This window comes from Manis javanica, chromosome 17, assembly GCF_040802235.1.
Source record: "Manis javanica isolate MJ-LG chromosome 17, MJ_LKY, whole genome shotgun sequence".
NCBI classification, from domain to species: Eukaryota; Metazoa; Chordata; class Mammalia; order Pholidota; family Manidae; genus Manis; species Manis javanica.
The window spans coordinates 36,635,459-36,659,801 of record NC_133172.1 but is presented as its reverse complement, the minus strand read 5'-3'; positions in this window follow the sequence as shown (position 1 = coordinate 36,659,801).

Here is a 24,343-nt window from a genome sequence, read left to right as displayed (position 1 = left end):
AAGTGCTAGGACTGTCCTTCCTAGTGATATATAGTCAGGGTTCCCCAGAGAAACAAGCCAATAGGACTGATTGATCGATTGATTAGCTAGCTGTAAGGAATTGGCTCACATGATTGTGGGGGCTGACAAATCCCAAGATCTGCAGCTGGTAAGTTAGAGACCCGGGAGAGCTGTGTCTCCATTCAAGTTCAAGGCTGGGAAAAAAAAAAACCAATGCCCCAGCTTGGAGGCGGTCAGGCAGGAAGGACCTGCCCCTCACTCTCAAGGAGGTCGGCCTTTTTGTTCTATTCAGGCCTTCAGGGGATTGGCTGAGGCCCACCTAGATTAGGGAGGGCAATTTGCTTTACGGAGTCTATCAGTTCAGGTCTTCATCTCATCCAAAAACACCCTCACAGACGCACCCAGAATAATGTTTGACCAACTACCTGGGCACCCCGTGACCCTGTCAAGTTGGCACATAACATGAACCTTGAGAGCTGTGAACATCAATGTTTCATTAATTGTGCACTGTGGTTGTCTCAGAGAGAGGTGGTAGAGGCCCAGGTGAGGAGGCCTTTGGGAGAAACAGGAAGAAGGGGACATCTGGGGGAAAGAGCAAGGCAAGGGACTCCATCTTGCCAAGTGAGATGGAATAACACAAAAAAGAGGCAAGATTGTGAGCTTTTGGAGTCAGAAGGGTTGATGGTAGCAGTTTGGTGGTGCCATTAAAAGAACTATTTCAAGCCAAAAAACTGATTTAAGGAGCAGAAAATAATGATTTTCCCAGGCTTCCCTTGTCCTGGCCTTCCATTTGGTTGGTCCCTGACAAATATGCCCCAACTAGATGATAAATTATATGGTCACCTTCAATCTTTGGGCAGGTTACTTCTGAGCGGCCAACATATTCCTCACTGTTGGGACAGACCACTATTGTCTAATTTATCTTTCCAGCTGTAATAAAAGCCTGCTGCTACGGTCCTGACATCAGCCACATCAACTAGGCAAGGAACAACTAGGGTTTGTCAAAGTGGTCCAGAAATTACCATGTGCCAGGCGCTATCCTGGGCACAGGAGTGGAGGCTGAGCCACAGGGATAAATGAGGCCTTACTGTTGCTTTGGGGAACTTTGTTCTGAGGCAACAGCCAAGGAAGCAGATAATTAGGTTCAGTGTGATTAGAGCTTCAAGAGGAGTAAGTCCAGTGACTTGGGAAGCTCCACTAAGAACTGCCTTTTTATCACTGGCCGTTGCTCCCAGGCAAGTCTATCTGAGGTGTCCAGGATTAATTAATAAACAGTAATCTAGCAGCTGGTACCCTGCTTTCACGCTCCTTTGCTTGCAGTCCATCCTCCATACAATCACCAAGACAAATCCTTTCAAAATAGGTCACTGTTGTCTCTCAACATCCCCATACTTCCCATTGTGGGAGAATAGCATGCAGGCCTCCTGTCATGGCCTATCCTACCAGCTCTGGCCATGGGCTACCTCTCTGACCATATTCTCCTTGCTAGCGGACTATGGATAGCAGAGTGCAACTCCATCTATGGGGCCTCAAGGGACAGAGTGTAGCCCAACAGGCAGAAACTAGTGGATAAAACTTGTACTCAAATGATGGATGAGTTGACCCCTAACGCTGTGAGCTCCTCTCACTGGAGGTATGCAAGCAAACGAAGGATTCCTGATTGGAATATTCTAGAAAGAATTGAAACGTTAAAAGGGGAAGGTCTACTAACTAAAATGTAAGGTCCATTTTAACATGTTATCCTATGATAAAGGTGTTTTGCATATAGCTGGGAGAAGTTCTTCCCTCCTGTTTCCTCAGTCCTCCCCAAGGAAGTAAACACTCATTTAAATCAAGTTCACTCTCGGGACTTAGCCGGGCAATGGAGCAGTGGGCAGAGGCGCAGGGCTAGCTTCTCCCTTGTACATTGTTTCTCTGGTCTAGAGAAGGGGCCACTGGGGCCCAGGCTGGCTTCCACCTGCTCACTCTCTTCTATTTTATCTATCAAATTCTCACATATTCCTTCCCGTGTACAAAGCCACCATCCTCAGTCCTTTCCAAACAGCATTTTAAGGAGCTCTCAGAAAAACTCTAGGTGGTAGGTACTATTATCATCCCCACCTTATGGAGGAAGAAACTGAGGGCAGAGAGGTTGAGGAGCTTGCCCAGGGCCACACAGCTGGTCAGTTATGGATCAGGATTTGGACCCAGGCAGTGTGGTTCTATGGTTCTGGACCATGCTGTGAACCACAATAGCCATCTAGCCTCCTTTTTTCCCTGAAAGCTTCAGCTTTTGATGTCTTGCTGGTAGTCAGGTTAGGTTTCACTGGAGAACAGGTGTCTACCCATTCCAAACACCCCCCACCCATGGCATGTTTTGTCAGTCTTTGTGGTCAGGCCAGCAAGGCTCATCTGTATGGGTTGTGCTCTCTCATCCAGCATCAGCCAGTGCAGAAACCTGACCTGGGTCACAGAGGCCAGAGGAGAGGCTGTGGATGACTCCGTGCAGCTGACCTACCTCCTCCTGCAGAGGTAACTCCTACTCATCCTGGAGATTTCAACTGAAGTGCCCCTTCCATGGGAAGCCTTATGTGACTCCACTGCCCTGCCCTAGGGGTATTAGTCAGGTTAGGGTTTACCTCTCACCATGCCAAGTCCCCTGCAGATCCAGGCAACTCTGCAGAGCCCTGCTCCTCCACATGGTAACTCCAGGTTATTTCCATCCTGTGGCTCAACCCATTTCCCTCAAAGGGAAATGAGAAGCTGGAGAATCACAGAGAAATGTTTCAGTGGGTCACTTATGCTCACATTTAGTTGGCCAGAACTAGACATATGACCCCTACAGGTTGTGAAGTCAATGCTCAGACAGGAGAGAAGTAGATACGGGTGAGCACTAAGAATGTTTTCTATACTAGACCAGGTTTCCTTCTAATGTCTCATACACAAATGTATCTTCCTTTTATAAACCAGTTTATAATGACAAATCAGTGTGATTATATGGTACATATTTATCCTTCCCCCAATCCCCACTAAAATATAATTTTTACGAGGCAAGATCTGTATCTACAGTTTTGCTAAATGTAGCTGGCTGGCTGGCTGGCTGGCTGGCTGGGTGGATGGACAGATGGATATTTAGATAGATGGATGGTTGGATCAAGGAAGGATGGTGAGCCCTTTGTATTAAAGATGATGCATTCACAACTTGGCATTACTTGGATGTGTCTATTTTATCTTCCCAAGTTTCAGAACTAGTATAATCCTAATTAAGGTTAATTAAGATTTCCTAGGGAATTAGTATCTGAGACCTTTCAGAGTGTTAATTATCACTTGGTGTTAAAGATGCAACTGAAATCCCCAGGAGAAGTTGTAATCTCTGACCTTAGGCCCTGCTTCTTGCCCCAGTCTTGGGTCTTGCTGATCTCTGGCCCTCTCTGTGGCTGTGAAGGGTGATGGGCGTGTGTGGAGCCACTGCTGGGAGATGCCCCTTGCCTGAGTCATATAATAGCTGCAGCTTCCCTGGATCAAAATTTCTGAGCAGAGATGGGATTAAAAAGACAAGTGGTTTATTTAGGACATCAGCAGAAAATGTGGTCTCCCCTCTGAAGGAGAATGTGGCGTTAACATGGGTCTGCGTTCTAGATGGCCAAGGAGGGGTGGGGGGCCCATTCCGTGGCAGAAGTGGCTTTGCTATATGTTGACGGGACACCTGAAGAGTGAGGAAGGAAATTTCTGAGAGAATGGGTGTTCATTTTACTGTGGAACTGGAACAAGCCCTGATTGAGGGCAGGGTGGAGGCAGCTCTATGCTGCGGTCCCTTTCCTTCCAGGACCTCAGATGTCTTTTCAATATCATCTGCAGAGTCATTTAAATAATCCACTTGTCCCTATAGCTTTAACATTTTGCACGAAGTCAACATAGAGAAGGGTTTTAAATTACTCATAAAGTTGGTGGTCTTGTCAGTTGATTGAACAGCTGGGGAGCTGAGTTTCATCAGAGGCCACACCAAGCCTTCTCTCCTCTCCCTCGTTAAATATAATCATATAAAAAATGGAACTGTCACATGTGGTCATTAGCAATATCACCACCATAGTCAGGTTCTCCTCCATCTGGGTACATGGTAGAGCTATATTTTATCACCTCCTAACAATGGAGCCATTGACTTGCTTTGGCCCATGGAAGGTGAGCAGAAGTGACATTGTGTCACTTTTGGGCAAAAATTTTAAGAGTTGATAAGCAATTCACCTTTCCCTTTCTTCTCCGGCCCCCACAAGCTGGTGACATTCCAGACAGAGGAGACCTCAGCAGCCTGGGTCCCTGAATCAGGAGTCTGATGGACATAACCTTCAAGTTGACCTCCAATGCATATGCAGTGTGAGCAGAACTATGCCTCTGTTGTGTGAATGCAGAGGGATTTTCAGTTGTTTGTTACTGTGGCATAACCTCCCCTATTCTGCCTTAAACACATGGTTATTTTAGAACATGTTAATATTTGATTTAGGAACTTGAGCTGAAGTGAGTCCAGTGTGCACACAGATACCCAGCAGAGGCATGTGTAGCACTTGTGAAAAGCAGGACCTCTGGAGTCAGGTGGTCCTGGGTTTGGATCCCTGCTATGCCATCAGAGGCTGAGTGACTTGGGACAAGTTACATAACATGTCCTGACCTCATTTCCCTTCTCTGAAAAGTGAGGCTAGGACCATTTCATACGGCAGCTGTAAGGGGTGAATGAGAAAATACAAAGAGCTGGGCACGGTGCCTCCAATTTGGTAAACACTCAATAAATGTTGATGTAGCTGGAGTCAAACACATTCTGCTGAGTGCAACAAGCATTACTTCCTTTGCTTTGCTGAACAGCTCAATCTCTATTTCAAGCCAAGACTTAGAGACCAGCCAGTTTAGTGTTGTCCATTTTCCCTGGCTGTATGTCGTTGTTCCAGCAGGGTGCAGGGGATGAGGGTGACCATCGTCCATCTCTGCTGGTATCTGCTGAGTCATCCTACCATCATTACTACTATACGGCTTCTGGTCATATGTCCACCCCTGTCATTGCTGTGACCTCCTTCCTTCCTGAGAAGATGTTCCTCCCCTCCCTCACATCTCTGGCCTACTGGAAACCTCCCCATTGAGGGGCCTATTGTCCCTGGCTAGTTACAGGAGCCCCTGTAAGTCTGTGTGCCCCTTTTGACCAGACACACCTCTTTCTTCTGCTCTCCCACCATGCCAGAGTTTTGTTTCTTCTGTGGGAACAAAGTACATTGGAATTTTCAACTTGGGAATTCCTTTAACATACCTGCTGGGGCGTGGGGTAGGTGGGTCACGTTTGAAGGCCCTTCACCCAGATCCAGAGATGTCTAAATGATCCTCTTGATTTCTTCAGATGCTCTTCACCCCCAGGGACTATCGATCTAATCTCAGAAAGGCAGGCAGCCTGGGTCTGGCTCAACATGTCTTTTCTAGGCAGATTCGGGGGCCCAGAAGCTCAGCTCACAAATACCTTTTCTCTGCTTTTGCTTTCGCATCCTTTCCTCGGGGCAATGGACGCCATATGGCAGAGCTGCTGAAAAGGTAGGAAGGGGTCGTGGGGTAACAGGAAATACCAGAGAACAATAGTAATTGGTAAGCATTTAAAATTATCACCTCACATCATTAGCTATTACTATAATTGTTATGACTATAATCCTTATAGACATATTGAGTTATGAGTTCTTTTTATTAATAAGTGAACTCCCTTCACCTTGTGCTCCTGTATCCAAATAATACCCACTTAATTAAGGCTTAACTTTTACCTTACTGACTCAAAAAATGTTTCCTGACCTGCAGCCCACATGTTTCTCCCCTCCTCTCAGCATTTGTCTATAATACATATATATTTTAAGGAAACTTTTCATGTGTACATACCTCATTTTCCTTTCTTGTTCCAGGTATCTATTGCTGTTATTACCCCCCAACCTAGCACTGAATGTAATCATTGTATTATGTTTATGGAGTTTATGGGTCAGGAATTAGGACAGGGTAGAACTGAGGTGGTTGGTCTCTGTACCAAAATGTCTGGGTCTCTTCTGCAAAGGCTTCCCTCACTCCCAGATGTGGAAGTGACTGGATGGCTAGGGCAGGAGTCTTCTGGAGATGTCTTTGCTCACGTCTCGCATGTGATGCTGGTTGTTGGCCAGAATACCTACCCAGGGCTTCTCCACGTGGACTGGGCTTCCTCCCCACGTGGCAGCCTCAGACCTCTTACATGACAGCTCATGGCTGCAAAGGCAAAGGCCCCAAGAGAACCAGGCAGGAGTGGTATGGCCTGTTATGAGCTGCCTTGGATGCCACATACCGCCACTTGTACCTTAAGTCCTGGGCTTGCCCAGATTCAGGAGGGAGAAGCACAGACCCCACCTCGCAGTGGGAAGAATGTCCAAGACACTCTGTAAGAGCATTTGGGGTGGGAGGCAGTGGCAGTAAGCTTTGGAAAATACCGTCTGCCACAGTCCTAGAAATCTTTCCTCTGGGATAGAGACCATGACTTCATTCTCTTTCCAGACCCATTATACAGTATCTTGAAAGTAATATGCACTTGGCAATATTTATTGGTTGATTAACTGGCCTGTGATAGAGACAGTCACATGACTATTATGGGTTAAAACCACTGGGGTTAAACAGCATTTCATAATGGACAAATCACTCAGATATATGCTTCATTCAAATATCACTTAAATATCACAATAACACTGCCAAGGAGGTGTCGGTAGCCTTGTTCATGAGTTCACCGAGACCTCCAAGAGTTTAGACAACTTGTCTAATGTCAACACAGCTGGTAAAGGACAGATTTGAATTCAGGATTTGCCTCCTGGCCCTGGACGTGTCCCCACACAGAGTGGCAAATGCCCAGTTGAAACAAAGGTGAGAAAAAGACAGGTAAATATGACTCTCCAAATGTTTGTCCTGAAGGTTTTGCCAATCTCTAATCCAACATCTGCAGGCTGTTTCTGCTTCCTGCTATGCCCCTTTCCAGAAAGCTCAGTCAGGAAAGGACTCCAAGTTCAGTGTTGAAAGCCAGGCTCCTGGTAACCAAAGATGGTTGGCAAATGGTCTTTGAAAAAACTTGTCTCATGAAATGCCGGGTCGGTTTCACAAGTACATAAAATAACAACGGAATCAAAGACATAAACAAGAACAAGCCTGTAATCGTCCCAAAGCTGGGCAGGCATGGGGGAAGGAAGGCAGCTTCTGAGGCCTTTGCCCCTCCTGTTTCCTTTGCAGGCGATTCCAGCGCTCAGGCCATCTGTTCCTTGTTGCGGGTGGTTAAGTGAAATGGGCTGCCAATACAAATAGCCCCACTTGAGGTTTGTTTGCATAAATTGTTTTGAAAGCTTCATGACGAATTTTCAGGATTACTTGCAGTGGTGGGGACCTCGGCGGAGGCGGAAATATAAATTTAGAGATGCCAGTTGGAATCTATTAATTTGCTTGCAGCCCATCACCCTAGTTCTGCCATTAACTGGCTGTGTGACTTTGGGCAGGTGAATTAACCTGTCTGTTTTTTTGTTTCCCCATTTGCTCAATGGGAGGTGATAGGCATAGTAACTACCTTATAAAATTATGAATTTGAAACAAGGTGATGCATATAAAGTGCTTAGCATGAGCTCAATAAATGGAAGCCATTAGAGTCTTTTTGCTGAAAGGAGAGGAAGAACAGCCCCATTTGGTCCGCAGAGGCAGACAGCCCTGAAGTTGTGTCCCAGCTAGGTGACCTATTGTCTGGGTTACATTTGCTCTCAGGGAAAGTTATATTTTCTCTCTGAGCCTCAGTTTTAAAATGTGTGCAATGAAGCTAATAATCAGTCATGAAGACTCTTGAGTTCCCATATGTGCAAAACACAGCCCTGTGCCAGCTGCTCATGACGGCTGCCCTTGTTATTATTCCATAACGGCTGTGGTTGGGTGACTTCTGGATAAATCTGGGCCCTTTGCTGTCTAGATCTGGGATAGCACATCCATTATGTTGTCTGTGTCTCCTGTGTTTGTTCTGATCTTGGCTGGAGCTTCTTGGGGCAGTTTGGTCTGAAGGAGCTGTATAGGGCTCATCTGGGAAGAGCAACCAGTGCTGTCCGCCCCAGGCAAGGAGTGAAGGAGGGGGGCACCCGGATGTGTTTGGTGATCTTGCTCTAGACTCCAGCAGGGAATTCATTAAAACTGCCTGCCCATACCGAGCTGATGAAGAAAGAAGACACACTGAGTGAAGGAGCGAGGTGGAGAGAGGCCACAGCGCATAACTGCCAACAGCCAGACGGTGCCAACCTTGCTCTTGATTTCCGGTTTCACTGTGCTGCTAGCATCTCCAGAACATGGTGAGGCATCTCTGGGGAAACTGGCCATTGTAGGCTGAGTCTCTTGGGGTGAGCCGGAGACAGAAACGAGGTTAGGCGGGAGAAGTGACCAAAGCATGAGACTAAGGGCAGAGAGAGAAGCAGAGAGAGAAAAGAGAGAGAGACAGGGACAAGGAGGAGATACAGAGTCAGAGAGACATAGAGGAGAACAGGAGAGGGATGGGGAGAGAGGGGACGAGAAACACAGGAAGAGACAGATGAGGACAGACACAGAGAAGGTGAGACAGAAACGTGGAGAGAGACACCGAGAGACAGAGACACCTGAGCAGAGAGAGAAGGAGAGATACACCTACAGAGAATGAAATAGGGGCACAAAGAGATAAAATAGGAGAGACAGGGCAATAAACAGAGGCAGAGGACAGAGGACAGAGGGGAGGGAGAGCCCAGCGGCCCCTCACACCTGAGGGAACGGAATGGAGTCCAATTCCAACTCACTTTGAGATTCAGATCTGCACACTCAGGGACCACTACAAGTGGTGGGGGCCCCCAACTTGTTCCTGGGACCCCAACTGCCCATCAGCCCCACAGCCTGGCACACTGGCAGGGGCCTGACCTGGTTCTTTCATCTTGCCGCCCATGGTTTCATCCCATAATGCACAAGAGGAGCCGCCCAGGTGGAGTGAAGGGCCGGAGCTCGCCGCCGTGCCAGGCGGAGCGTTCCTACTGATGACAGTTACCTTGTCGGGGCCTCTGTTCTTCATCTACATCACAGGCGTGGGAGTCCTCTGCCAACCTCCCCGGAATGAAAGCCAGCTGCCCCTCATCCCATCCAGTGTGTGACTTGCTTCATTTCAGACAGTCTTCTGACTCGCCACTCAAACCTGCTGTCTGTCTTGACAGGCTGCAGGCCCTAATGATATTTTATTCTGTGATTTCACCAAACCCTTGAGTTTTTCACTTATTTTAAGCTAATGGACTGAATCTGGACCCATTTGCTAAAATAAGCTCTGTTTTAGTAAGGAGGAGAGTGGTTACACATAAATCAGTGTTTTCGGTAAAATATTAGGTTTCTCTTGCATCTCACCAAGCAATAGGCTGTTCTCTTCTGTGATTGGTATGGCAGCCGTCTCAAGGCATGTTTGAAACTTCCTTTCCTACTGGGAGGGATGCACGGCAAGCTACGTTGTCCATTGCTCTCAGTCATTTTGTAAATGTTTGTCCAACTTCTCCTGTATGTAAGTCCTTGAGGGATATGCTGTTGAGAAGCAGGCTCCAAGGGAGATTACTTTGATAGGGGATAAATACACCCCCCTGACATAATATATATATTGTATATGTATATATGTATTATATATTAATATACATACACACATATTTATGTTATATATTAACATACACGTATATATTAATGTACTTAATATTATATATATTATATATCAGTATATATATACACACACATACATATATATATATATATATAATTTGAAGTAGAAAGGGCTCAGCACCTTAATGGAGGACCAGTGGGCACAGTTCTGGGGGTGTTCCCTGGCAAGTGAGTACACTCTTAGCTTTGTGGAGTAGGCGGCTTTGACAGTAATGTTTCAAATCTGGGTAGGATTTAGAGCAGTGGCTCCCAATCAGAGATGGCTTTGCCTTCTATGGGACTCTTGACAATGTCTGGAAACATTTTCAGTTGTCACAACTGTGGTCGGGAGAGGGTGTCAGGGATGCAGCTAAACACTGTACAGTGTAAAAGAGAGTCCCCCCACACAGAATGATCTTCCCAAGATGCCAATAGATCTGCTATTAAGAAATCCTGCTTTATTTAGATGAAGGGAAATGGGTGTGGTGGTATATATGATCCAGATGGCCAGGTACACAGGTGTAGCTGTGCAGGCCATGCACTGACCAACTCCAGTGGCGCTCGTGACATTGCCTCTGATGAAATGGGCCTCTAGGGGTTGTGCAGTGCAAAAGCCCTGCAGGTAGAGGGAAACGTATGAGCCAAGACTCAAAAACAGAGCAGTTTGTGTTAGGTTTGGCTTGAGCATAAGATGCTTGGAGGGAATTGGAAGGGAGTGAAAAGTTAGGGTCTAGGAGTTGGACTTTGCTCTGCAAGCAGTAGGGAGCCATTGAAGGCTTTGAAAAGTAAAATGAAAAATTCTGAGCTGGGCTTCAGAAAGACTCTGGGCAGCAACATGTAGCATAGGCTGATGTCACTGTGGGTAGAGGAAGAGAGGGAGAGAGGCTGTGAGCAGGGATGCCTGCAGGAAAAGCACTATGTGACCTGTGGGAATGGAATGGATGGATCTGGGGAGCACACACATCATGGAGGTGAATTCATGGGGTGAAGAGGAAACTGGGGATGCCCATGCAATTGAGGCCACCATCTCTAGGTCTCTCTTGAATTGACCCCAAATAGAACCTACTCCCAGCTTTATCCCGAGACTGAGCACTCTCATCTGTCACTTGCCCAGTCTGCCATGAGGCCCTGTTTTTGTATCATGTAAAAGCAACAAAATGTTGCTCTTAAACACCATCATTGTTTTTCTTTTAGGGTGACAGTGAAACCCAGAGGAAGGAAAAGAATTGTGGAGGTAACACCTTTCCCACCATCTAAGGATGATGACTCTCCCAGAATGGTGAACAGAGATTTAGGTATTTGCTGTCAAGGAGAAGATATTGCATCTGGATGCTATTCTGGCAGGCACCTGGGTGGCTGACATACACTGTCAACTACATCTTATTGAGAATTAGCTGCCTCCACCCCCTGCTTCCTAGTGTGACTGTGGGCTGTCCACATCTGCACCCTGGCTTCCAGGCTCCCCAGCTTTAAAGTGGATATCTCCCCATCCTGTTGCATGAAATGCTAGGTAATGGGTAAAAGTGGCAATGGGCTAATCAATTATATGGTGAAGATTTACAGGTTTAATTTACTACTAAAATGTTTGTTTCATTGATTGATTACCATTATGGTATGGCCACAAAGCAGGTGGCCTCTGGACTTGTCTTCCTGTTAAGAGCCCAACACCCAGTGCTTCCTAGTAAGTGGGTGAACTTTGGCTAAAGAATTGACTTTTCTGTGTCTTAATCTGTGTTCTCAATCTGTATACCAGTGATGATAATACACCACTTTGTAGAGGTGTTATGAAAGTTAAATGAGTTAAGACATGTAAAGTGTTTAAATAGCTGGCAGCAAGTAAATGCTCAATAAAATATCTGGCATTTTGATTGTCATCATCATTTTCATTAACCTCTTTTCAGCTCTTACACTATAGGATTTGAGAGGTGGACTTTAAGAACCAGCCAGTGTGTTCCGTGTGAAAGATCCTCAATGGATTAGACACAAGGAATAGGTCTGGCCTAGGCTCTCAAGAAGTTCATTTCTTCATCTGCTGTTTTGATTTCATCATCACCATCATGCATCTTCTCTGAATGTTTAACACAGGATCAGTTTTTGGGAGTTGTTGTTTCACAGAATTGGACCCATCAGAAACAAGCTGCCTTTCCATTTCTGCATCTGGCATTAGGGGTGCGGCACCGGGACTCAATCAGCTCAGAGTGGAAACAGCCATTGGCAGTGGAGGAAACAGCAGGCCCTAGCATGCCAGAGGGAAATGTCTTTGGTTATGCCCAATAAGTAAAACAAACTAAAAAAGAAAAAGAAACTAATTTGGACAAAGTGATTTAAATTTGGGTATTTTGAAGGAACCTGGAATAACTTAGAAGAAAGAGATGACAAATAGATGTTTCTGGAAACATATTAGCTGAAACTGCGATGACTGATAGAAGCATTCACAGTGCTCCCTGCCGGAGGAAACATGCTACCTCATTTTGTTACATCTAAGTCCATGTATAATGGATTAAAGTGGGGATGGACCAACTGATTATGGGGTGAAGATCGGCAGGTTTTATTTACTACTAAAATGTTTATTTCATTGGTTGCTTGTTTAAATGAGTGGCTAGAATACGAATTAACTAAAAAAAACCATCTTTCCCTCAAAGATGGAATATTTGAACCCATCATCCAAAGGGTTTTGGAAAGCCCCAGGGTGGCTGACTGGATTTGCCACTGGTCTTGGAGTGGTGTAAGCAAGGCCGAGAAGCGCTCTGGACATGAAATCTGGAACGGCCTCATGTTCCCAGGCCCTCTGCTAGGCACTTGGCCGCTGTATCTCATTTAAATCAACACAGGGTAAGCTCCCCTGCCTCAAGACTGGCTTCCTTTTGGCAAATCTCATCAGCATTCAGAGGGCAAGATAATAACAGATTCACCCCTGGAAACCCTTCTGGGTGGCTTTCCTTCAGTCAAGCCCTGTGTGGCCCCACTATGGCGCCATGACTTTACATGGACACTAGGTGTCGCTGTGCCACTGGGCTGGACCATGGAGAGCATTTATCTGGCTGTTAAAAAAACCCTGCCTCTTAAGGACAGCAGTGGAACAGGACGGTTGGGTCACTACTCAGCTGGGCCTTGATTATAATGCAAACCTTGTCAAAAAGATGATGTTTACTGTAGGAGGCATTTTACATGACTAACTTTCACATGCTAGGAGACATTTTAGATCCAATTTCCAAAAAAATAAAAAGAAGAAAAGAAAGGCAAGAGAGAAACCAAGGAACATTCCTGATTCTGAGTCCCCCAAATAGTGATATTCTGATATGTTATGTGGCTGCGTTGTGGGATGATGTAACGCCAGGATGGATGTTTTTCCTTCTTATTCTTTCTTTTCTTCTTTTCTCCGTCCTTCCTTTTTTTGGTTCTGACAGCTTCTTTTTCCCACCTCTTCCAAGAGCCACAAAAAAAATGTTTTTCAAATGAACACAGGCAGGGATGTGTCACCCAGTGATGGATTGCTCACTCTGGTTCAGCTTTTGATAATTAAGTTCTACTCTTCACAGATGAAGGCTATTCTGCCAAAGCCAAAATACACTGGAAAAAGTAAAATTAGAACCTTATGAGAAAAAAAAAAGATTAAAAGAACTAAATATCTATGTATGTAGTTTGGCTAAGTGGTGATTGGGGTGGGGTTGGGTGTGGAGAGGGGCCACGGTTTGATAATCCTACTAATGTGCACAGGGATACAGGGCAAGGAACAAGGGGAAGAAGGGGAATATTTACACACAAGGACAAGATGGAATTGAGAGTAAGTAGAGGCTCTGAGTGAAATTGGAGAACATTTAGGACGAACATCACTGTAATGACCCTGACTGAAGGGAGCTGCTGCTTCAGGTGGGGCAGCACCTCATGGGGAATATTAGGTACTCCAAGACTTGAGGCATTTCCTATGGCTCTACCCTAAACACAGGCTGGCAGAATTCTACAGTGGCCAGAAAACCCCTCCTGTTCTTGGGGTGGGGCAGGTTTTCTTAAAACTCTCATTTCCGTCTCTACAAATCTTGCTTTGGGGGCTTTGAGGTTACACACCGTTAAGTACACTTGGTTCACTGGAATGCTCAACGCCTGAAGACTGGTTCAGAATCTGAGCTGGGGAATCCATGTGGCCAGTCCAGAAGTCTACCATGAGGTCCTGGCTGAGGTCAGAGGAGCCTGTGCAACCCTTTGGGGCGGCGTCCCACGCCTGTTGGCTTGGAGGCCGCCGTCTCGTTTTGCTGCGTGGTGGTTCACCAACTGCTCAGGCAGAGACGTGGAAAATCCAGGCCTGAAACCAGCCCGTCCTTTCACCGTGGATCAACACCACAGACCACAACAAGCATCAGGAATTGCTGAGTGATTTATTAGAAGAGACTGCAAAAGATACTTTAAAAGCAAATTCCCTTACTCCTGTGCAATGTGCCATGGAGGGGGAGGAAAGGCCAGCAACCCAGTGGCCATTACATTCTTGGCAGAGGGCGCAGCTCTCTTAGCTGGCGCACTCAAGTGGGCAGGAGCTGGGTTTCACAAACTGTTCCTATCTTGAGGACTCCTGGTGCTCATTCGATCACCCTGAAAACTGGATCCTTATCTGCCCCAGTAATTTATCTCTTTGGAAGGAGAAAGTAGGGGCAAAGACAGATGCCATTGATAAATACACTATTTTGCAATGTACAATTAGCCTCAGTTAAATGTTAAAGTGCTGCCCACGGGGTCTGCCTTTTTGCTGTGAAACTGATATTTCAAACTGTCCCAGCTGGAACTAGTTCTCTCCACCCCCACCCCTTTCTGCCCCAGGGGGAGACACTCAAGGAGCCCAGGGGGAAATTTCTCAAATCAGCAGGGAGGCTGAGGGGGATAGAGACAAAGAGGGTATGGCCACGCCAGGTCTGACTGGTTTTTTCTCTTTGCCAAGAAGCTCTTGGATTTTGCATTCGACTTTTTTTTGCATCTGACTGCAAGCCTGGCCTTAAGGGCAGTCTGGCCTGACCCTGGGCTCACGGGGAGAGAGATAGCCTAAACCTGCTTTCTGTCAGAACTCCCTCCCTGCTGAGATGGCTTGGTGGGAACCCAGAGATAAAAAATGGGAGCTGATTTCTTCCATGGGGCAGAAAAACAACTGGGAGGAAAAGAAGACTTCCTTCCGCTCTCTGTCCCCTGATAAGCCTAATTGGCTAGGTCTGCCTGCGGCATGTTGATTAGCCTCCTAATGAAGCACTATGGATTGGCCTGAGGTGTGTCAGAGGCCCGCGTGAGCAGTGTTACCACCCCGTTATTCAGACAGCAACCTTCTCCTGCAGTCTGGCTTCTTTGCATCATAAAGTGGGTGAAAGGTGGGAAGCATGCACTTGTCTTGGGGACCTCACAGCAAGTTTCTGAACACTCCAGAACCCAGCATGTTACACCTTTCGGGCAAGTAAAATGTCTTAATTGGATTCAGAAAGCACTGAGTACATAATACTATTCTGAATGTGGTTTATGTTTTAATTAAACCTCAGAAGTAACACAGATTCTGCTCAGGGATCCTGGGCCTACGTGGCAAGGTTGGGCAGCAGGCTGGCTCAGTGCTGGACACACACAGGCGTTCAGGGCTGAGATGGGAAGGCAGAGGAAGGGGTGGTCAGTAGGCTGCCTCGAGTGGTTATAGCTGAATGAAGCTGGGCAAGCCACTTACCTCTTTGAGCCTCCATCTGTAAAATAGAGATAATGCTAAGGCTTACCTAAACAGTCTGTTGCAAGAATTCAATTACCGCTTTTCCCCCTTAAAGCTTGGATAGTACATGGCACAAAGCAAGTGCTCAATGCATCTTAGCAAATTTTAGGATGGGGTTTCCCATTGTCAGCTTTGTCACCCCTCAACTCAAGGCCAGAGTTTGATCTATGGACATACTAAGCATTCAAACACAGTGATGGGAACCAGGAACAAAGAGCCTCTTGCCAGGCTGTGAAATCACTCGGAAAGCATATGGCAGCATTTGGTCAACATAAGTATGCATATAACCCAAGGCCCAGTCTTTCTGACCCTGTGTATAAGCCCCATGGAAATTCCCACATGGGTCGTTGTGAAGGGATGTCAATAGAAAATTCACTGTACTGTATTTTCTGATGGTGGAGCCTTGGAGACAACCTGAGATTCAACCTTGGGAAAACTGAGAATGCCCACCACTGAGAAATAGTTAGAAGTCACGATTAGGTGCACACATAGCAGTGGGGAAGTTTCAACCCACAGTGTTACCGTGACAAAGTAAGAAACACAATGGATCTGTAATGCGATGTCATTTACATAAATTAAATATGCACACACACACAAAAACACACATTTTGTAAGAATACATGCAATCATGAAGATACACATTAGAAGGGCTGCCTTTAAGTGAGGGAGGAAATGAGGGTTAATGGGAATAATTAGATAATGAAATAGTTACACTGAAGTGGACCTTGCCTGGATGGATCATGGCAATGTACAGTGAACTGAGGATAAAATTAACTCATCCCCTGCCCTGGAGGTCCACAAAAAGGACTGTTTACCTCTACATGTTATTAAAAGTAAAAAGATCATATATTAATACATTATATATATATTTATATACATATATACAGATACACATATATACATACATATATACACATATGGTGCATACATTTATCTATACATGCATTAAAGTATGAACTCAGTGTAGAGAAGCTTAATAAAGCTGTGTTGTTTTGCATTAAAATTTTTTATTTTGGAGTAATTTTAGATTTACAGAAAAGTTGCACAGGAAGTGTATTTCGTGTAGACCTTCATCCAGCCTCCCCTAATGTTAACATTTTATGGCTCATTTGCTACAACTCAGAAACCAGCACTGGTACCTTACTACTAACTCAACTCCAGACTTTGTTCCAGTCTCACCATTGCCCCGCTAATGTGGAATATAGAATAGACTGCATTGTCTTAGCAGTCATGCTCCTTGGTCTCCAGTCTGTGACGGTTTCTCAGACGTCCCTTGCTTTGCATGACCTTGACAGTTTGGAGGCGTCCTGGTCAGGTAGTTGGTAAAATGTCCCTCACTTGGGATTTGTGTGTTGTTTACTCATGACTAGACTGAGCATGAAGGTGTTTTGGGGGAGAACATCACAGGGGTGAGATACCCTTCTCATAATATGGGGGGGCAGATGATATCAACATTATTTTTCACTTGTGATGCGAACCATCATCAATCCCTTGGTGAAGGCGGTATCTGTCAGGTTTCGCCACTGAAAAGTTAGTATTTTTCCCTTTTCATACTACGTTCTTTGGAAATGAGTCACTAAGTTCAGCCCATAATCAGGAGAGGAGGAATTAAACTCTACCTCTTGGAGGGGGTAAGTTTCTACATGTTTCTTTTTTTTATTATTATTTATGTATTTATTTATTTTTCTTTTGGTACTATTAATATACAATCACACGAGCAACATTGTGGTTACTATATTCCCCCCATTATCAAGTCCCCACCTCATACCCCATTACAGTCACTGTCCATCAGCTCTACATATGTTTCTTAATGCATTTTTTTCTTTTTTTAAAATTGTGGTAAAGTACATACATTTTACACAAAATACACAAAATTTACCACCTTAACCATTTTTAGGTGCACAGTTCTCAAAGCATTTAAAATAGTTTTTTTGAAATATAATTCACAGACAAGACAAACTCACCCTTTAAAGGATAAAAATCAGTGGTTTTATTATATTCACGTGTTGGGCACCCGCCACCACTCAGTAAGTTTTTAACATCTTCATCACCCCAGAAGAAACCACATGCCCATTCACAGTCCCTCCTCATTCCCCCTCCCCCCAAATCTAGCAGCTGCCACTGCATTGTTCTCTTCTGGACAGTTTATATAAGTGGAAGTATACAATATTTGGTCTTTGTGACTGGCTTATTTCCCTTAGCACAGTATTTTCAAAGTTAATCCATGTTGTAGCATATGTCAGTGTGCCATTCTTTTTTATTGAGGAATAGTCTGTTGTAGGGATATTCCATTTTCTAATTATCCATTTATTGGTTAATGGGCATTTGTGCTGTTTCTCTTTGGGGTTCTTATGAAGAATGCTGTTATGAATATTCAGGACAAGTTTTTTAGTGGATGTGTATTTCCATTTCTCTTGGTTATATACGTAGGAAAAGAATTTCTGGGTCATGTATTAGCTGTATGCTTATCATTTGAGGAACCATCAAATTGTTTTCCAAAGTGGTCTCACCATTTTGCACTCCAAAAGGCAGTGTTTGATTATTCTGACTTCTTCACATCCATGTTATTATCTATCTTTTTGATTCCAGCCCTCCTAGTGGGAGTGAAGTGGTATCTCTCTGCGGTTTTGATTTGCATTTCCTTAATGGCTAATAACACTGAGCATTTTTTCATGTGTTCACGGGCCATTTGCACATCTTCTTTGGAGAAAATTCTTTGTGCTTATTGAAAAAATTGAGTTAGTTGTCTTTTTATTGTTGAGATACAAGAGTTCTTTATATATTCTGGATACTGGTCCTTTATCAGATACATGATTTGCAAATATTCTCCCATTATTTTGATTGCCTTTTCTCTTTCCTAATGGCATTTTTTTGCAGTACATTTTAATTCTGACGTGCCCAGTTTATTTTGTTATTGTTGCCTGTGTGTTTTTTGGGTCATATTTAAGGAAACCATTATGTAATCCAAGGTCATGGAGATTTGCTCCTCTGGTTTCCCTTAAGAGTTTCATAGTTTTAGTGCTAACATTTAGGTCTATGATTCATTTTGAGTGAACTTTTGTGTATGGTGTGAAAAAGGGGTACAACTTCATCCTTACCCCTGTGGGTATCCAGTGGTTCTAATACTGTTTGCTAAAAAAGATTATCCTTTTCCCCTTTGAATTGTTTTGGTATTCAATGAATTTCTGACACACCAACAATTTTTTCAGAAGAATTTTCCTGGTGTCTTCACTTTGCCTTCCTTAATTCCAAGTTGTCCAACCAACCATTGTCCCCATTAGCACTTTAAGGTGATACTGTTGGAAGTGGAAAGAGGACTTACTTTTGGTGGGTCAGAACACCTGGACTTGTTTTCTAGCTATATACTTACTGGCTAAGTGATCTAACCTCTCTGGAATGTCACTTAACTTCTTTGAACCTCATCCCTTTATCTGAGAAATGTGAACTGCACAGGGTTGGCAGTGGGTGGGAATGAGACAACCTATTAAAGCGCTTTGTAAACTATAAAATGAAGTGTCCTGTGTGTTCATTATTGATTGCTGCATGACAAATTACCCTCAGACAAATTTAGTGGTTCTCTACCACCTTTGTATCAATTCTCTGCATTAAATCCCATTGACTAGAGTCCCTGGAATGCGCCCTGTTTTCCACATCAACAGACATTTAATCTCTCACTGTTACTGGGGGTCAGGAATGCTGGCTTGGCCAAACCAGGCCCTTTGGCTGAAGGTCTCTCACAAGCTGCGGTCATCTGAAAGCTCAACGGGAGAAGGATCCACTTCCACGCTCATTGTTGCGGTGTTGCCAGGAGTCCGTTCCTCACAGGCTGTTAGGTGGAGGTGTCCTCAGCTCCTTATCGCTTGTGATTCTTCACAGAGCATCTCACAACACGGCAGCTGGCTTCACCAGAGTAAGTGAGAACAATCAGAGAAACTTGCTTCATCAGAAACAAGTGGAAGATGGAAGTCAGTATCTTATAACCCAATCTTGAGTCATATTCCATCACTTTTGCATATTTGTTACAAGCAAATCATTAGGTCTGGCCCACACTCAGAGGGAAGGGATTACACACGGCATGCATTACCAGGATGTGGGAATCATGGAGGGTTATCTTAGAAGGCTGCCTACTGCAACCTGGCAGAGCAGCAAGAGCAAAGGCATTTGTCGATCTCTGAGCTTAGGGTTGTGTCTTGTACATAGTGGGCCTTCAGAAAGTATTTGTTGAAAGAACTCATTTCTGTGAGACTTATTCTAACTAGCTGCTTTGTGACATCAACTTAGGAATTCAGTTCCAAGTGCAGTTAGGCAACTAAAAGCATAGCCTTGGGTGAAGACATTTAAGCAGGGCTATGCTGGTTACCTGCCTCCTACATTCTCTGTCCTTTTCTGAAAACTGTATTTTCCAGACTCTTTTGCCAACTGGCTTCTGGTTGGGGTGAGCCAGGGTGGGGGGTATTGTTGTGGACTGAGGATAGGAGAAAGAGAGAGATGCCGGGGTATTTATCCCCCCCTGCCTCCTGCTGCTTTGGGTGACTTCCCTAGCGGGGGCTCTGTGACTCCAACTCTCAGCCAGGCACAGCCTCTGACCTCAGCTGCCAGGCTCTGGTAACTACTGTTGTCCTTCTAGCCCTGCCGGTGCCACCTTTGAGGTGTCTCACCTCCCTGTTTTTCAGCTCACTACCACCTTTGTATCAATTCTCTGCATTAAATTCCATTGATCAGAGCCCCTGGAACGCACCCTGTTTTTCAAACCAGACTCTGACTAATGCATCCCTTCAAAGTTTTAGAGCATCCTGTCCCTGCTGACCACCTGATCGCATCAGACCCTAACACCACCACTCCGAGTGGCAGGAGAGGTAGCGGATCCTGCCCTCACTCTATATGTCCTCATCTGTACTACAGCTCCGTTTGGGACGGGGACTTACCTACAGGTGACACAGTGGTGTCAAAGCTCAACCCCCAAAATGGAACCTCTGACTCTGGCCCCCATCTTTAGTTTCTCATTCCAGTTTCCAAATGAATCTCCTGATATTCAAGTGCTTTCATGTTCCGCTAGGAAAACCCTGGCTATCTGCACATTCCGCAGCAGTTCTTACCCAGGTTTTGGTCAAGAGGAGCACCACGGTAAAGACCGGGCAATTTCTACCCAGCACAGAGGCCTGGGAAGAAGGTGAGGAGCTGAAACTAGCCCCTGCTCTGCTTGCTAAGCTGGCCACCTTGGCTCAGGGCCATGCCTTCCCAGAGGAAGTGGCACCTTTTACTGATTCATTATCCCAAAAAGGAGTACCTTTTCTGAATTTCCCAAGGCATAATTTAGATTAGCATCAGCTTGGGTCAGCAACCCCTTGGAGATGGGATGAAAGCGTTTTTCCCTCTCCTCATAAAAATGCACATATTCATATGAAACTGTGAAGGGTTTTAGGGGTTCACAGACTCCCCTACAAGCACTCCCCTGGTGCATCCACTAGGCATCCATGGCGTTAAGTTTAATATCAAGCTGTATAGTGTTTCAGCATTTCCCAAACACTGTTTACCACCTAGAAAAGTTTCAACACACCCTCACACCACCTTTCCCATTGTTTGTGTAATATTTCCTTTAAATTGACTTCCTATATTTTAATTTAACTGTGAAAGGGTACTTGATATATTGCCATAATATCTGAAGTCCCAGGTTTGGTGCAGTAGTTAAGAGCTTGACTCTGGAGCCAGACTGCCTGGGTTGGAGTCCTGGCTCCACTCTTTATTAGCTGTGTGACCTTGAGCAAGTTACTTGACCTTTCTGTGTCTCTGTTCTTCATCTATAAAATAAAGTTAAAAAAGAGTGCCTTCTGCATGGAGTTGTTGTGAGGATTACAAAAGTTAGTGTATGGAAAGTCCTTTGAACAATGTTCAGGACATAGTAAACACTCAATAAATGCTAGCAATTATTGTAACACTGGTAAGTTGTATATTTTTTCCCAGTACATTTTAAAACAGACACAAAATACTAAACCAAAAAAGCATTGTGTGTGCCAAGCACTCGTCTTGTATAACCCAGTAGCTCACACATCTTACACTTTGGAAAGGCAGCTGAGCAGTCATGATTATTCAAGAAAAAAATGTTCATGCAAAAACACACACACACACACACACACACACACACACACACACACACACACACTCCAGCAAAAGAAGCAGGAAATCCCAAGGAGGAGATAAAGTGACTGATAGTGGCTTTGGGAAGGTACTGAGAGGGCATCTCGGGTGTGTTTGTTTCTGGATTACAGTGACAGAGCAATAAGGAAAAACAGGCTCTGTTTATCCTGCTCGATGCCACCTTCCAGAGAGGTCAGGAAATGCCTCCACCCCCAGCTAGTGACTGTGTGGCCGTGGGGCCCCCTCAGTCCCTGTCTTTCTGGCTGGCTGCTGTGAGCTGCTGAATGCCTCTAGCTCAGGTACGGAAGGTGCTCTCTGCCCTCCCTGTGGGGGCCACTCAGCCCCCCGAGCCTGCATCTGTGCACAGAGAGCCCTGCTTTGGGAGGGGCTGTGCAACTTCAGGGAACGTAAGTCACCTGGCCACAGTGGCTAATGGGGAGGGATTTGGCCAGGCCTTGGGGGGAATCATTTGTAATTTTTTTTTCTACACCATTTTCTTGAGGGGAAAGCACCCTGATTTTGTGTCCTAACTTCACTGGCACCACCTCATTTAAGCTTCAGAGCAGGCATATGAGGTGGGCGCTAGTACTAATCCCACTTTACATGTGAGGAACCGAGCCAGAGAGAGGTTGTCACTCATGCAGGGATCTACAGGTGGTGAAGATAGGATTCAAGCCCAGCGACTTGACTCCAGACGTTGTGGTCTTTATGAGCTTTGTATTGTATTTATTCACCAAGATATCACAAGTAAACACTGCCTTACATTTTAAATTTTGATTTCAATGCCCTTTTGCAGATCACCACATTTGATTTCACTACAATTATGGCACAGGTGACTACCCTCACTGTACAGATAAGGAGACTGGGATGCTTGGGGTGCAGGCAACCCCTCCATAAGTTCAGAAAGAAGAAAGAGTAGTGTTGGGCCTCAGGTCCCCTTTGGGACTCCAGGGTTCGAGTCCACGTGATGTTGATTATGATTCACTCACAGGATTCCGAGGACTAGTCGAGAGGGTGCAGTATGGTTTCCACAAACCACAATTACAAATGGACCGTTGGAGTAGCCATTAGATTCCATCTTAGTAAAAGCAATTAGCCCTAGAATATCTTGGGAGTTCAAGAATTTGAAATACCAGTATGAGTAATAATAATTACAAGAGTATAACAACTATATCAAAACAACCAACACACAGGTGCTAACTTCCAGGATGTCATAAAAGCCTTATGCCATGAAATGCATGCAGTGGGGATAATGCCCATTTTAGAGATCAGGAAACTGAGGCTCAGAGTTGTTAGGTGATTTGTCTAAGATTTCCTACTTAATATATGACAGAGCCAAGACTCAACCCCTTCCTCCACAGTCTCTGAGCCTTCTCTGGGCTCTGCTGCTTCTTTCTATTCATTTAGTCACTTTAACCCCTGTGTCCTCCATGATACCCCATTTTGCTATGGGGTGTCTTCACTGAGGTTCCTGTTACCCATAAGTAGTTCCACCCAGTCCCCGTTAATTCTCATTACTGCCTTCATAAGATCTCTCCATAAATCTTTAACCACTTGGCTCTTGATTAAATGTAATAAAAGGATCATAATGTAAATTGATATGTTACATTTATTGTTGTTTAAATGATGGGAGAGAAGAGAAAGTTCATAAAATATTAAAATATTTCTCTTCCCTCGAGGGCTATGGTCTCCATTCTACCCTTGATATTTTTTTCCTCTCCAGTTTGAGGTGTAACAGGCAAGTGAGAACATTCCAGGGCTGTTGCTTTATCTGCAGACACCGGCATGCTGTGAGGCATGGCTTCATTTCTGTACAGTCCCTATTGATGTGGGCAGGGCTTGCTTGATATACACTACCTTACTCAGAAAATGGGGAGTTAATCTGAAGGCTGTGGAGGCATCTCATGGAACCTGTATTAGACATCTATCACCATAGTGATGCTGTGGAACAAACCATTTAAAACATCAGTTAGTTTAAACAAGGAGCACGATTTTGGCTCATGAGTCTGTGGATTGGTAATTTAGGTTAGCTTCAGCAGTGCGGCATGGTTTCTGCTCAGCTCATGTACACGCCTAGAATCAGCCTCAGGTCCGGTGATCTAGGATGGCCTCAGATGGGCAGTGTGGGGTGACTCCGCTGTGCTCCTTGTGCCTCATCCACCAACAGGACAGCTGAGGAGCAACAGCACACATGGAAATGCTCCAGTGCTTTCTCAAGCTTCTACAGTATCATGTCCCCAAACCGGTCTCAGGGCCAAAGTCAAGGGTGGGGCAGAACACCCTGCCCAGAGCAGAAGGGCACTGTGAGTTATGCTGCAAAGGGTGTCAATGCAGAGAGGAGCTGTTAGTACCACCAATTTACCATGCAACCCAAAAGCGGGCAGAACTGGGCCTCCATGATCAGGACTCAGACTGGACAGAATTGGAAGTCACTGTGATCACAGCAGCGCTGTGCTCGGGAAGCTGCATGGCATCACATCTGCACAGCTCTCTGGGTAACTTCTCCATCCTCCCTTCCACAGAGTGCTGTCGCAGCTGCCTCTGCCCCTCTGGTGTGCCTTTTCTGGACCGTCACCACCCTTGCTTCTCTTGGCTGCCCATGTCAGGCACAATCACAGCAGCACCTGTCCTCACGTTCCCGGGACAGACAAGGAATCGGTTCATCCCAGCTTCTGGAGTTGTGCTCCTGTGTCGGGAATCTTGATTCTCCTGTATATTATTTTGATAGGGCTGCATAACAGAAGTATCCCAGACTGGATGGCTTTAACAATCACATTTATTTGCTTACAGTTCTAGAGGTTAGAAGTCTGCGATCAAGAA